Source organism: Saccopteryx bilineata, chromosome 5 (genome assembly GCF_036850765.1).
Source record: "Saccopteryx bilineata isolate mSacBil1 chromosome 5, mSacBil1_pri_phased_curated, whole genome shotgun sequence".
Taxonomy (NCBI): domain Eukaryota; kingdom Metazoa; phylum Chordata; class Mammalia; order Chiroptera; family Emballonuridae; genus Saccopteryx; species Saccopteryx bilineata.
This window is the reverse complement of record NC_089494.1, coordinates 213,388,842-213,402,441: the sequence shown is the minus strand read 5'-3', so window position 1 is coordinate 213,402,441 and position 13,600 is coordinate 213,388,842. Positions and strand designations below refer to the sequence as shown.

Below are 13,600 nucleotides of genomic sequence, written 5' to 3'. Positions count from 1 at the left end.
TGTTTATCTCATACTTAGACTTTAGCCTCTAGCACAAGACAATTAAAAAAAAAGCATGCACCCCTTCACATCTCACTCTTGCAACAGCATGCTTCTGTCTTTGAGCTGATACTCTTCTTTTGGCTATCTGGAAGAATCCTGCTTGTTTCTCAAAATCTTGTACAAATTACATATCCTCTGAAAAATCTTCTTCTTAACCTCAAAACAAAAGTAGTTACCCTCTCTTCTCCATTTTCATATCTTGACTATACTGATATCTCTTTATTCATTCTTACTGTATTGTTATCAGTTTACAATGTCTGATTTCTTGATTAGAACTTAAGTTCCTTGTCCCAGGAGGCCATTATTATTGAAGTTAATAAATGTGTATTGAAACAAAATGAAGCTTCCTTAATACTCAAGGTGGAATAATTAGGGATTGATTTATTTTATATTACTAGTATAATTTAAATTAACAACTTAATAGTTAGGGATATACTGAGAAGTATCAGTAGGTCATAGACCCAATCAAGAAAAAGTTGACATTTTAAATCATTATTTAAAACACACACATACACTGCCCCCCCTTTCTAGTGCATGTGTTGTTATTTAATCCTCATAAAAATTTTCTAATTTAAATTCTATTATCCCCATTTTATCAAAGGGAAAATTAACATAAAGAAAGCTTAACTAACTTGTCCAGGTCACATCAGCAGTGAGTGTCAGGACTGGATTTGAACACAGAGAGTCTGACAACAGAGTTAGCAATATTAATTACTTTTCTATACTTCCTTCTGAATATAAACTCAGAAAAGATAAATTTCAATACAGACAACACAATAGAAATGTCAAGGTGGTTGTCAGACCTGGTACAGATGGTATGTGATTTGATTTTGGCAATAAAATTTGGTTACTTAGAGATGCAAAAGCATATTCTAGGTAGAAAAAATAAAAAGAAACAATATTCCTTTGTAATAGTAAGGTACTTTATAAATATATGGAGATTTAATTTATTACAATGCACATGAAATGACTTTTAGAAAGTCTAGTTCATACTAATGATTTGTTTTAGTAATATTTTTCATTCGATATTCATATATTTAGGATGATAATATAAAATTTTATTTGGAATTATTTCTAAAGGAACAAATTATATGTTTTTAACCTTGTTTTATATGTGAGAACTGTGTAATAAGATATTTTAATTCAATTGAATTTAACTTATAACTTTTGGAATAGCTGTTTCTGCCAACATCTGGTTATTTTAGCTCATCTATTAAAGAGTAACTAATCACATCAGTGTATTTAAATTTTGCATGAGTTCAATATTTTTAATTAACATTATTACTCCTAAAATACCCAAAAGTATTCATGGAAGAAATGCAGTCAAATTTAACTTACCTTTAAACTTCTGAGAGCTTTAATGAATATATATCCTCAAGATAAGAAACAGAGCCAAAAAATCATTAAAAGGATGAAACCGTTGAGTGGTGTATAACAACACAATATGAGAGAAACTGAGTTGGTAAAAAAAAAAGCACAGGAAATGTTGTAAAAGATGATTGTGTCACTTAGGCATCTTTTGTTTACTTCTCTGAACATGTCCCTTGCAATACAACTTCCTCTAGAGGATAACTGTAGAACTTGGACACACTTTAATATCCTTCATGTTGTTAAAGTCAATGTTAACACACATTTACCTTAATGAAACTATTGAGTCTTATGCCCACTGGTGATTTAAAATAATGAAATATTGTACCTAAAGTTATGATTTGCCTTAATCATTAAGAAAAGTTGAATATTAAACTGATAATACATTATTCTCCTAGAAAGTGATATTTTGGTATTAACAGTCTTGACCTAACCAGAACAGATTTTATTAGCTTCATTTTGACTATGTAAAAGCTAAAGAAAGGAATGAGCGGTTGAACGGAATACTCTTTTTATCACTGAAATATCCCATTAAGATACTGCTTCATTTTTATAAAAACTTCAAGAAGACATTTAAAAAATCTTCTCAATTATAAAAACTCAAAAGTAATAAAATGCTATTTTGTACTTTTCACGGGGCCTATGGTAGTTATCCTGAAATAATTGTTTCAATTTCTTTGTTTTTGACTGTTGCATTTTATTTGTTCTCTGCATACCTAGATATGAGGCTATATTCATTTCCTACCATCTGTATCTTCTAAACAATCTTACTTCATATTCCATAATCAAATTAAGCTGGCTAAAATAATACTGAGTAATACTAAGGCATAGGCTGTCCAGGTTAATATTTGTTGAACACTTATAGGCATTATAATTTCCATATCATATATTTCTAATTCTACCTAAAATAGTTTTGAGATACATTTTATCATTAGATGTTTTTAGAATTAATGTAACTTGCCCAACTACAAAATACTTATAAATGTAAAATCAGGTTTCACATCCTGGGATGTAACCTAATGGTGAAAAGCACTTGGCTTTGTTGCTGGAAAGGTCACTGTTAGACATATCAAAAACTTTCCAACTATGTAGCTTTGAGACAAGGGGTTGTTCTTGTTATTTTTTGAGCACAGAATTGTTTCTTTTAACAGTATCCAAAATCATAAGACTCACTGTCACTGTGTCATTGTCATTATTATAATCTCATAAATGAAATAATTTAATGTGTATAAAGATGCAGCATGCTGTCTGGCATGTAAAAATTGCTCTATTTAGCTTAAGTACTACTTAAAGGATCATATTATCACCATTTATAACATCCTAATGTAAAAGGTTGCACAATTTTTTTTTTTTAATTAGAGCACTGCCTCAAATCAGAAGAAAAAAGCATTCTCTTTCACCTGGAGAACTATTATCCTCTATCTTTCATTCAGTCCCACACTAAAAACAATAATGGGTTTAAGTTTTTATATTTAATCTCTGCCTTATATTCAGTCCTGAGCAAATCATTAATCCTATAAGTGCTTGGAAACTTTAGCCTTTAAGAGGAGATAATTGCACTTCACTTATCTGTCTCCTGCATCTCATTTAGAAATTCTAACGTTAGTTAAATATACCTTGTTCTTTGTTATCCTTAGACAATACATAATTGTACAGAGTTTGGAAGTACTGGATGTCATTTGCTCTTAGGCAGTATTTCATTGTTAGGGTCTTTTAACATAGGTATTTGTTGGTAAATAGTTAATTTAGGATCCCAAGGGCCTAATACAATCCAAAAAACAGCTTTCCAGTACCATAGCAATGGAAGACATTGGTGATATCATCATCTCAGTTCCTAAAAGCATAAACAACTCTGCTTTATAACGGTCCTTGCTTGTCAGCCCGAATAAAATATATACATATTAGAAATAAGATAATAAATATGTATCTCTATTGAAAATATAATTGTGTGTGTGTGTGTGTGTTTTCCCTTCAGAAATTTGTCTTTGCTGCTTTCTGTAATGATTTGGTTTCCTATCACTACAGTACTGTATGATTTTACCTGCAGATTTAAGTAGGAGATTGAGAAATAGATAATATCCTGCAGAGTTGGTTGCAAGACAGTGAAAGTTTCTTGTTTTACTAAAATCAAAAGTAGGCAAGGGTAGATAGATGGAGAAATAAACATTTATGGAGTACCTACTATGGATTGGACTAAGTTTTCAAAAGGACCTATCAAGTGTGATTTTAAATAATCTTCTGTAAAATGTCCTCATCTATAAAATAGGAATTATGTCCCATTACTTTCAATTGTTGTGAGAATGAAATGAGCACAGTACTTAGAAAAATGCTTGATTCAGAATAAAGGTCAATATAAATACTAACAACAAAAATAACTATAATAATATTTAACTTTAGAGTAATTTTTGAGATAAATATTATTTATCCTTATCTTAAAGAAAAAAACACAACTAAGTCTTAGAGAAGTTATGAGCATTTTTCAAAGTCAAAAAAATACACATAATCAAGTAAAAAGTCATAACCAGTTATATGGGTTCTGAAACCGCCTATTCTTTTTTATCTTCTTTACTTAAATAATTTAAAAACATTTTTTCACACAATATGAAAGTGTTTAAGGTTTGAAATTTGCAACTAATCACAACTTCGGCCAAACCCACGAGATTTTAATATTTCCAGTTTTTATTTTACTACATAATTTGTGTTTAATTATATGATGACTGCTGACCCAACAGATTATTTTAAAGAAAATATATTTGGTTTGGCTTTAGTTTTTCTAAATAATCACACTTTGCAACAATTTTTAATTAAATTTTCAACGTTCATTTGCTGGTCTAGAGAAGGCAAGCATTACAAATTTTATATTTTGGATTTGATGATGATTTTCTTGTACCAATACATGATAATTTTGGTGCAAGTTGTATCAGTTATTGGTAATATAAGCATAAATATGGCATTTATATATGCCTATACAACTTTTTTTATTTTTTTTTATTTTTTTCATTTTTATTGACTTTAATAAGGTCATACTGGTTAATAAAATTATATATTTCAGGTGTACAATTTTATAATACCTCATCTGCATATTTTATTATGTGTTCACCAGCCAAAGTCAAATGTCTTTCCATCACCATTTACCATTTATCCCTCATTTACTTCTTCTACCTCCCTCCTCCCTCCACCCCCATTTCCCTGTAGTAATCAACATAATGTTGTCTGAGTCTTTGAATTTTTCCTTCCTTCCTTCTTTCTTTCTTTTATTTTTTCTTTTCTTTTTTTCTTTTTATTTATTTATTATTTTTTTTTGCTTAGTCCCTTCATCTTTTCACCTCACCTTGCAACCTGCCTTTCTTTCAAAATAATGTTTCAGGTTTCTTTGGCTATATTCCCAGAAGTGCAATTGCTGGGTCATAAGATGATGCTGTTTTTAATTTTTTGAGGAAACTCTGTACTGTTTTCCACAGTAATTACACCAATCTGCCTTGCCACCAACAGTGTACAGTGTGTTCCCTTTTCTCCACAACCTTGCCAACACTTGTTGTTTGTTGATTTATTGATGATAACAATTCTGACAGATGTGAAGTGATACCTCATTGTGGTTTTCATTTGCATTTCTCTAATGATTAATGACATTGAGCATCTTTTTACATGTCTATTGTTCATCTGTATATCCTTTTTGGAGTAGTGTCTATTCAGGTCCTTTGCCCATTTTTTAGTTGGACTGTTTATTTTTTTGGTGTTCAGTTTTATATAAGTTCTTTATAAATTTTGTATATTAATCCTTTACAGAGATATCATTGACAGATATGTCTGCCCATCAGTGAGCTGTCTTTTCATTTTTTGATGGTTTGTCAAATAATAATTGTCTATAAAAGTGGGTTTAGGCCCTGGCCGGTTGGCTCAGCGGTAGAGCATCGGCCTGGCGTGCGGGGGACCCGGGTTCGATTCCCGGCCAGGGCACATAGGAGAAGCGCCCATTTGCTTCTCCACCCCCTCCCCCTCCTTCCTCTCTGTCTCTCTCTTCCCCTCTCGCAGCCAAGGCTCCATTGGAGCAAAAGATGGCCCAGGCGCTGGGGATGGCTCCTTGGTCTCTGCCCCAGGCGCTAGAGTGGCTCTGGTCGCAGCAGAGCGACGCCCCAGAGGGGCAGAGCATCACCCCTTGGTGGGCAGAGCCTCGCCCCTGGTGGGCGTGCCGGGTGGATCCCGGTCGGGCGCATGCGGGAGTCTGTCTGACTGTCTCTCCCCGTTTCCAGCTTCAGAAAAAAAAAAAAAAAAAGTGGGTTTATTTCTTGGCTCTCTATTTTGTTCCTTTAATTGATGTGTCTTTTTATGTGAGTACCTTGCTGTGATTTTTTAATTTTTATTAATTTGAATTTATTGTGTTAACATGGATTCAAGTATCTCACTCAATATAACACCCTGACCCCCACCCCCCATGTCCCCCATTACACCTTTTTTGCCCTCCTCCTTCTAACACCCTCCCCCCTTCCCTCTAGAATTTGCTATCCTGTTATCTGTACATGCTGTTTTGAATTCTATGGCCTTTTAGTTTAGTTTGATATCAGGTAGTATGATTCTTTCATCTTTGCTCTTTATCAAGGTTGCTATGGATATTTGGGGTTTTTTGCATTTCTATATAAATTTTTGGAATATTGGTTCTAGTTCTATGAAATAAGAATTGCATTGAATCTATAGATTGCTTTAGGTGATATGGACATTTTAATGATGTTAATTCTTCTTGTCCGTGAACATGATATATGCTTCCAGTTAGTTGTATCTTCTTCAATTCCTTTCTTTAGTGTCTTATAATTTTTTGAGTAAGGTCATTTACATTTTTGGTTAAATTTATTAGGTATTTTATTTTTATTTTTTGAGGTAATTATAAATGGGATTTTTTTTTTTTTTTAGTTTCCCTTTCTGATAGTTATTAGTGTATTGACCTTTTGACTAGTGAGGTTTTTTTTCATGCTTGCTGACCCTTGAGAGTGAGGATTTTTTTAAAAATAAAATTAGTTCCCGTTTTATTAACTTAAAATCATGTTTGTTTGATAACAAAATTATGAAAACAAGAAGAACATACATTTACCTTTTTTTAATGTTGCCTTACACATTATGAAAATAAATTGATCATATTCTGGATGATCAGGAGGCATGAGGTCATACATGAATGTTCATACTACTCAAAGGGTAAAAATGCAACTGATTTCTGGATATTTACTTTGTATTCTGCTACTTTACTGAATTCACTTATAGTTTTTTGGTAGAGTCTTTAGGGTTCTATATGTACAGCATCATGTCATCTGCAAATAATGATGGTTTTACTTCTTTTTCCAATTTATTTCTTCTTGTCTGATTGCTGTGGGAAGGACTTCCAGTACTATGTTGAGTAAGAGTAGGGAAAGTCAATATCACTGTCTAGTTTCTGATCTTAAGTGAAGTGGTATTGGGTTTTGCCCATTGAGTATGATGTTTGCTGTAAGTTTGTCAATATTAATATATTTTAAACCTTTAAAATGTTTTAAAATTTAATCTGTTAAATATATTATTATTGTGTAAGATATTCCTCTGCTTGTTTCTAATTTCTCCCAAAAATTTTAACATGTATTATATGAATTTTTGTTTTTACTTTGAACATATACTCTTTAAAGAATAAAATTTTTACTATTTTGCCTTTATTATGTAATATAATATTTATTATTATAGATTCACCTTTTTCCACTTAACCCCTTTTGTTTTGATTCTATCTTATGTTGTTGCCTCTTTTCCCTATATCTGTTATCTGTTTTTTAACTCAAACTTTAAAAAATTTTATATATAGGTCCTGGCCAGTTGGCTCAGTGGTAGAGCATCAGCCTGGCGTGCAGGAGTCCCAGGTTCGATTCCCAGCCAGGGCACACAGGAGAAGCACCCATCTGCTTCTCCACGCCTCCCCCTCTCCTTCCTCTCTGTCTCTCTCTTCCCCTCCCACAGCCAAGGCTCCATTGGAGCAAAGATGGCCCAGGCACTGAGGATGGCTCTGTGGCCTCTGCCTCAGGTGCTAGGATGGCTCTGGATGCAACAGAGCGATGCCCCAGAGGGGCAGAGCATCACCCCCTGGTGGGCATGCCGGGTGGATCCCGGTTGGGCGCATGCAGGAGTCTGTCTGACTGCATCCCCATTTCCAGCTTTGGAAAAATGCAAAATAAATAAATAAATAAATAAATAAATAAATAAATAAATTTATATATATATGTATGGATACATATATATATACACATATGCATATATGAGTATATTTATTCAGTTTTGATTTTAAACCAAGATAAGATTATTTTTAGAGGTATTTTATTATTCTTTTATAGAATATGTTTTCTTCTTCCTTGTCCATCTTAAACTTCTATGAGTACAGTAACTTTTATAGAATGAATTTCTTTTGAGGATAAGAGACAAAATGCAGAGTCTTTCAGAAATTGTGGTATTTATGTAAAGCAAAATCATTCATTGTTAAGTTTGGTAACTTGAGAAAACTAGAGTGAGGGTTAGTTTTAATGCCATGTTTCCAAGGGCAAAGTGATCCAATGTGAGCTGAATCATACCTAGAGATCTCTGGTGTCATATCGCTGATCACCAAAGCTTTTCCCTAACAATCAGTTTCTCTTCTCTATAAAGGATTAATGTTATCTCCACTCTTCTTACTCTTTAAAATCTATTCTCAGGATGTGGTGAGATAAGATGGGATGAGATGCGTACATTGTGAAGCTTAATAAAGCTGCTTTTCAATTCTTCATGGAAGTGATAACTACCTGCTTCAACTCACTTGTGTTTTTTAGATGAACAGATTTATAAAGACTTTTGAAAGCTATCTTTTACTAACTTTTGAACTCAGTTTCAAAGACTCTTTCAATGTTACTTGTATCAAGTTTCAGAACCAAAGGGAGCATTGCTCTGTGATACAATGAACAAATATTAAATTTGATAACATTCTAGAGAGAACAAAGAATTGAATTGACATTAAAAAATACTCTTTTAATTCTGTGGGCCACCATAAAATATTTAATGGGACCAGTGACCCAAAATGTACTTTTTTATATCACATAAAAACTTCTTTTAGTTTATCTGGGAAATTTAAATATGGTATGACAGCATAAGTATCCAACTATATATAATATAATCTGAATTTTAAATGGAATATGTAATGATTTTAAAGTCCAGTATGGCTTTAAACATGTTGATAGCTAACACATCTACAAATCATTTAAAAATATATATAACTTTGGAACATTTTCAGAACACTGACTTATAAATTTCAAATATTTAAATTTTCATGTATCTGAGGAAAACAGTGAGATTTAAAAAAATAATGACAGTAATTGTGAAGTATTTATCTATTGGGAGAAAAATTATATTGACTGGTCACAGGCATTAACCTAAATATTGACATACTGACTTAGCAGAATTTTAATTTAAAATATTTAAGTTTAAAATATATTAAGTTAATTTTTATTTGTTGTTATATGTTAAGTATCTTTATTATTATAATAAAATAATCATATTTCATGACTTTTTATTTATCAGAGCTTTCTGTACTGATGTGTTCTTAGAATATTGTTTTGATAATACACTCAAGGGAAAATACAAAGAGATATAAACAAGACTACCTTGAAGCAGTTATTCATGAAAGTGACAGCTGGAGACTGCATGGGGGGGGAAAAAAAGCTCAAATCTTGTTTCAAAATCCTTGAGGAAGTAATTAATAGTGGTTCTCTGATTTAATGATTAAAAGGTTTGAATACATATTTTAGTGAAAAATATTCCATATAGACAAAATAGTTTTGAAATAGGAAATAAAGCATTCATCAGTGGAAAATGCATTTATCTAGCATCTGCACAATACATTGTTTTAGGGAATTTTGAAAAGCGCACAAAAGCAGACTTCTGAACACTACTTTTGGTGAGATCTGATTTTCATGTTCCTACACATAAAACTTTTAAGAACTCATCCTAGCATCAGATCATACAAGAATATTCCTTTAAACTAAATAGAAATACTGAGAAGGTAGAAGACCTTCTAAGCTTTTAAAAAGGTGTCTAGTTTTAAAAACTTGAAATTTATAGTGTACACGACCTCAACACAATTTTAAATATGAAAAATAATCCTGTCTATTTATGATAAGAAATCTTGATCTAATAATTCTCAAACAATTCCCTTTTTAAGGTAAACCACTCATAAGAGAATTTTCTATTTTGCATTCTCTAATCTTTCAATTGTGATTTGAGCTTTATACAAAACATGGGCATGTTAAAAGAATTGGTAAATCACTTACCAGGTACTTGTCTTGAGGAGCTGGATGTCCAATTTTGTTTCTAGAGTAGTTCGTTAATGGATGTTTTACTCCACGGTGTTTCAGTCAACCAAGATAATCTGTTTTATGCATTAAGAAAGCAAAAGACAAAGTCTGTAGAGCGATATCAAATTAATGATTAAACTGTTCAAAGTCTATGGCTGTTTTAAACATTAAAGGTTTTAGGGAAGGCTTTTTGCTGTTTCTTGTGGGAGGAAACAGAATGAAACAAAGAGCCCATGGAAAGCCTCTAGAATTAACTGCCATCAAATAATTAATATAGTAAATGAAGGCTTTTTACGTTTACTTTTACTTTTGCTTCTGGTTTCAACTGTAAAAGCCAAACAAAACACAGATGGCTCCAATATGCATATTAGAAACCTTCACTTAAAGGTGTTTATCTGTTTATCTGTACCTCTAGGACTGTATGGGCAAGTTAGAAAGGCAAGAGCATGCTCCCTGTTAGGAACAAAACGGAAAAAATGCAGTCAAACACATTGGAGCACATTCTACATCTTAAATAATCCATAGACCATCCAGAGACAGGTCTGTACATCACCTTTCTTAGTTATCTAGTAACAGTGGTGGCTGTGGTAAAAATGCCTGTTCTGAAATAGAAAAACTGGTTTTACACTTGTCATTTTCTATCTGACTTAAGTATTTTCTGATGTAGTTCTTTTTTTTTCTTTTAACCCTAAACTCACAATGCTGAGAAAGGGTAAAGTTTTTAAAATCTTTGAGTTTATCAATCTGTACAATATCATGAGAAGCACACAAATAGAATTTGAAACCTTTCATTCAACAAAATATGGAGATGTAAATATTTATGTTATCATCTTTTGAAAACATCCCAAACGGATATTTTCTTTGAAATCAATGGGAAAATATAGAGTAAGGGTTGTTTTTTTTATTTTTCTGGATATTTGCTTCAGAGAAGAAATAAAGGAACAACCTAAAGTCATGCTGCAGAATTATACGTAGGCAAAACAACTGGAGGCAACTAGATATTTTTAAAGATTAGTCTGAAAAACAAAGAAAACTATTCCTAGTTGGCCTCTCCATGTGCCTTGTGACCAGGAAATAATCCTCAGGCTCTCAGGAGGCCCCATTTCTGCCTCTTGCAGGAGATTGAAGATTTATGTGCTAGAAAAAAAATGCAATACAGGAATACAGCTTTAGAGCAGTAGATATAGCTGAAAAAAGTACATTATAATGAAAACAAAGGAAATAAGAGTTAAGACCCTTCCGGTTAATTTGACTGAAGTATTCAGTCCACTTAATTTGATTTCATGGGAAAGAGCCAGGGAAATAATCAACTTGACTTTGCTTTCCCCTTCCTTCAGATCTCCTGCCAAATAGAGACTGGGTGTCTTAGAATTCTGTTGACGTAATCCGTACACATTAGTCCCTGGGGCATAGAGCTGGATGAGAAAAAGTAGAGAATGAGCCTGACAGGGTAAACTAATGACATCCAGCGCTTGCCTGGTGTTTCAAAGGGAACACTCTAAGCAAATCCTACTTATTATTGTCATATGATTAGTGAAATGTTTTATTTTTCTGTAAAGATATATATATATATATATTATAAATAAATATCCTCTTAGAAATAAATTTGCAAAGTTTCAGAACATAAATTAGACATAAGTCAAGATTAATAAATGGAAAGATATATTTTAGTCTAAAGATGATTTTTCACAGCATAAGACTACGAGTTTCAGAGGACTATCGCATTAATGCATTTCTTCAACATTATCCTGGTTCTGACAAGACTGAATCTAAGGGAAAGATATTTCAAAGCATGAATTTCTAGTTTCTTATAACTATACTAGCGTTAGTGGTATATACTATGAATGATCTTTAAGATGTGGATCAATCTGATGTTTTCACCACGACCCAAGAGTCTCTAATGTTCTGATATTTTGACCGAACATTGGGATTCTCATAGGACTTAATGTGATTACTATATCATGAATTCAAAATATTTATAAAAACAAAATAAATAATTAACTGAGTTTCAGGTGTGACATGGGAATAACAATGAAACTAAGAAGTGTTTGAATTCTTGATAATGTATTTTTTCCTGCAAATTTTCAGCAGTCCTGATTATGAAATGCTGTAAAATTGTAGGAAACGACCATAGGAGTCGATTATATTAATGTTGAAAATGTTCACGCTCTGTCACTGCCTGTGAAAGAATATGTACTCTTCTGCCCAATGACTCTGAACTTGGCTACAATATCTTTGATCCATTAAATGTAACAGAAGTGAGAAAACACCAATGATGCTTTAAGAGACATTTCATTTTACAATGGATCTCTTTATGTGTTGATTGATTGATTTTGTCTAAATTGAGAATGAATATGTCCTGCAAATCGGCTTCTCCTTAAACTTGAATCCCAGAATGAAAAACACATGCATCACAGTCTCAGCCTCTCTAAAGCCTGGAACCACAGGCTAAAAGTAACGTGAGCAAGGAAAAACCCGTTGTTGTAAGTATGATAGATTTGAGATGATTTTCTTTTGTTTCTTTAGTAAAGCTGATTAATCTGACTAATAAAATTTTTTTCATAGACTTCCCTAAAATAATTACTAATTTAGAGACTAGTTTAATATATTTTCTATGAATGGTTGTTCTAAAATGTGTACAATAAATCTTTTGCTATACACAACTTTGGTCTTGATTTTTGGAGATCTAGACAAAAGTACTGAATAGTTCAGTTAAAAGTAATGTTAATTATTTCAAGAGTTGAAAAAATAAAAAATCACATTTTCAGTTGATAAGTAAGGAATTTTTTAAAGTTTTTGTAAGTAGCACAAAATGTACGTATGTACATGAGTAAACATTCATTAATTTATGAAGTATTTATGAGTACCTAATATATACAAATCTCTGTTCTATGTACTTTTTTATCAATGAGAGAAACAAATTTCCTTCATTTCTTGAAGGTTAATTTTATTTGTTGTGAAGAGAGACAAATAGGTATTATTCGTATTATTCTTGGTTGATTGGTCAAGCTGGGTTCTGATAGATTCTACATCTTAATGTCACCATTTCTCTCTTTGTAATTGATTTGTATGCTCTGGGATAATATACTTAGTATTTGCAATATATAGTTCCATAATGGATTAGTTTCATATTGAGAGAGACAGAAATTGAGAAACAGAGAATGGGATAGCTGTCCATAAGAAGCCTTAAAAACAATGATAGCTTAGTAACAATGAGCACACAAAGTACACAGGTCTTGATTTCTAAATGTTATCTTCTGCTAAAAAGAACTTGAGTTTCTTGGAAAAAAGATAGTCCCAGGGCAGAGACAAGGAAAATACATGAGAAGCCCTAAAATAGGAAGTTATTAAGATATGATAAAGAAGTATCTGAAAGACAAAAGACTTGTTTGGAGAGACTCCTACTGGCCAGATAAAGACAATATATTATGGTATGATATATTATGGCTTTTGAATTAAATAGGACTCTATGAGTTTATATTGATATGAATAAATAAATAGAAAAAAACAAAAGTTATTTCTTATAATATAATGCCATTTAATAAGTTAAGGTTGATAAAAATGGAAACGCCATTGATAGAATCTGCAATTATTATTTTATGATGAGTGATTCAGGCTAAATGGTGAATGGATGTTAAATACAGAGGTGTGAGTATATTCTCAGGTTATCTTCCCACAAAATGCTTATTAATTATAAAGATAGAAATGGTGACATTCTGGTAAAAACACAGGGCAGAACCAATTTAGCCAAATGATCAGATTTGACAACACCAAACAGTTGGGCCAGGCTAATATTGCATGCCTTTGGATACTCCGAGAACCAGAGAATATTCTTCTGTTCTATTCCTGCCAAGAATATATGTCCT

General features: G+C 32.2%; 1 protein-coding gene across 2 annotated transcripts in view; it reads right to left on the bottom strand.

The window, feature by feature from the left end:
• Positions 1 to 9,869, bottom strand: part of LOC136306236 (sulfotransferase 1 family member D1) — a 40,376-nt gene extending 30,507 nt beyond the window's left edge. Inside the window, exon 1 of one of the 2 annotated variants that reach the window (XM_066232617.1) lies at positions 9,711 to 9,869. The gene's annotated coding sequence lies outside the window, so the exon portion shown is untranslated. The remainder of the gene's footprint in view (positions 1 to 9,710) is intronic. The other variant, XM_066232618.1, reaches the window with a different exon arrangement.
• Between the last annotated feature and the right edge of the window lie 3,731 nt (positions 9,870 to 13,600).